Raw genomic sequence first — 2500 nt, forward strand, 5'->3', positions numbered from 1 at the left:
GCCCGGGACCCGTGGAGCCCGACCCTGGGCACTTTGCCACGCCGCGGGCCAGAGGAGTGAAGCCTGGGAGGATGTTGCCCGGGCGTAGCCCATCTGGTCCCCGGCAAAGAACCGCCAGCCCCGGAGGGGTCTTCCGGCATACCCTGCCCATACTAATCCGGAGGAAGGCTATCCCCCTTTCTTGTAACCCACGCGCTCAAAGTGACGGAGGGGACCCTAGGCCCGGACGCGCCCGGCCTCCTGGAGCCCTGGCTGGGATCCGGGAGGCAAATAGACCCTCATCGGGACTTCCAGGCCGGCCTGGCCATCTGGTCGCCCCATTGGTAAGCATTGCGCGCGACCAGATGGCCGAGGGGAGAGGTGCAACCAGATGGACGGGACTGAAAGAACTCCCATTTGTCCAACCCCGAGCCTTCGCGCTAGGGTTCCTGCCTGCCCACGCAGGGCTCCGTGGCTGCAGGGCTCAGGGGCTGCAGGGCTCCAGGGCTGCAGGGCTCTGGTCCTGCAGGGCTCCAGGGCTCCGGGCTGAAGGGCTGAAGGGCTACAGGGCTGCAGGGCTTTGGGGCTGCAGGCCTCGGGGGACGCCCGGGGGACCCATGGAGCCCGTCCTGGGCACTTTGCCTCGCCGCGGGCTGGAGGAGGAAGCACCCGACGCCCCGGGGAAGTGACGTCCGGGCTTGGCCCATCTGGTCCCCGCCTGAGAACCGCAATCCCCAGTGGGGGGTGTCCCGGCATACCCTGCCCCTACTAATCCGGAGGAAGGCTACCCACCTTTCTTGTAACCCTTGCGCTCCGAGTGACGGAGGGGACCCTAGGCGCGGATGCGCCCGGCCTCCCGGAGCCCTGGCTGGGATCCGCGAGGCGGATGGACCCTCATCGGGACTTCCAGGCTGGCCCGGCCATCTGGTCGCCCTATTGGAAAGCATTGCGCGTGACCAGATGGCCGAGGGGAGAGGTGCAACCAGATGGACGGGACTGACAGGACTCCCATCTGTCCAACCCCGAGTCTTCGCGCTAGGGTGTCCGCCTGCCCATGCAGGGCTCCGTGGCTGCAGGGCTCCAGGGCTGCAGGGCTCTGGGCCTGCAGGGCTCCGGGGCTGCAGGGCTCCGGGCCTGCAGGGCTCCGGGCCTGCAGGACTCCGGGCCTGCAGGACTCCGGGGCTGCAGGGCTCTGGGCCTGCAGGGCTCCGGGCCTGCAGGGCTCCAGGGCTCCGGGCTGAAGGGCTCCAGGGCTGCAGGGCTTTGGGGCTGCAGGCCTCGGTGGCTGCAGGGCTCCGGGGCTGCAGGGCTCCGGGCCTGCAGGGCTCCGGGGCTGCAGGGCTCCGGGCCGCCTGCAGGGCTCCAGGCCTGCAGGGCTCCAGGCCTGCAGGGCTCCAGGCCTGCAGGGCTCCGGGCCTGCAGGGCTCCGGGGCTGCAGGGCTCCGGGCCTGCAGGGCTCCGGGCCTGCAGGGCTCCGGGCCTGCAGGGCTCCGGGCCTGCAGGGCTCCAGGGCTCCGGGCTGAAGGGCTCCAGGGCTGCAGGGCTTTGGGGCTGCAGGCCTTGGTGGCTGCAGGGCTCCGGGGCTGCAGGGCTCCGGGCCTGCAGGGCTCCGGGGCTGCAGGGCTCCGGGCCGCCTGCAGGGCTCCAGGCCTGCAGGGCTCCGGGCCTGCAGGGCTCCGGGGCTGCAGGGCTCCGGGCCTGCAGGGCTCCGAGCCTGCAGGGCTCCAGGGCTCCGGGCTGAAGGGCTCCAGGGCTGCAGGGCTTTGGGGCTGCAGGCCTCGGTGGATGCCCGGGGGACCCATGGAGCCCGTCCTGGGCACTTTGCCTCGCCGCGGGCTGGAGGAGGAAGCACCCGACGCCACGGGGAAGTGACGTCCGGGCTTGGCCCATCTGGTCCCCGCCTGAGAACCGCAATCCCCAGGAGGGGTGTCCCGGCATACCCTGCCCCTACTAATCCAGGGGAAGGCTACCTACCTTTCTTGTAACCCTCGCGCTCCGAGTGACGGGGGGACCCTAGGCGCGGATGCGCCCGGCCTCCTGGAGCCCTGGCTGGGATCCGCGAGGCGGATGGACCCTCATCGGGACTTCCAGGCTGGCCCGGCCATCTGGTCGCCCTATTGGAAAGCATTGCGCACGACCAGATGGCCGAGGGGAGAGGTGCAACCAGATGGACGGGACTGACAGGACTCCCATCTGTCCAACCCGAGCCTTCACGCTAGGGTTCCCGCCTGCCCACGCAGGGCTCCGTGGCTGCAGGGCTCCGGGGCTGCAGGGCTCAAGGGCTGCAGGGCTCTAGGCCTGCAGGGCTCCGGGGCTGCAGGGCTCCGGGGCTGCAGGGCTCCGGGGCTGCAGGGCTCCGGGCCTGCAGGGCTCCAGGGCTCCGGGCTGAAGGGCTCCAGGGCTGCAGGGCTTTGGGGCTGCAGGCCTCAGTGGCTGCAGGGCTCCGGGGCTGCAGGGCTCCGGGCCTGCAGGCCTCAGTGGCTGCAGGGCTCCGGGGCTGCAGGGCTCCGGGCCTGCAGGG

This window comes from Triturus cristatus, chromosome 1_1 (assembly GCF_964204655.1).
Source record: "Triturus cristatus chromosome 1_1, aTriCri1.1, whole genome shotgun sequence".
NCBI lineage: Eukaryota > Metazoa > Chordata > Amphibia > Caudata > Salamandridae > Triturus > Triturus cristatus.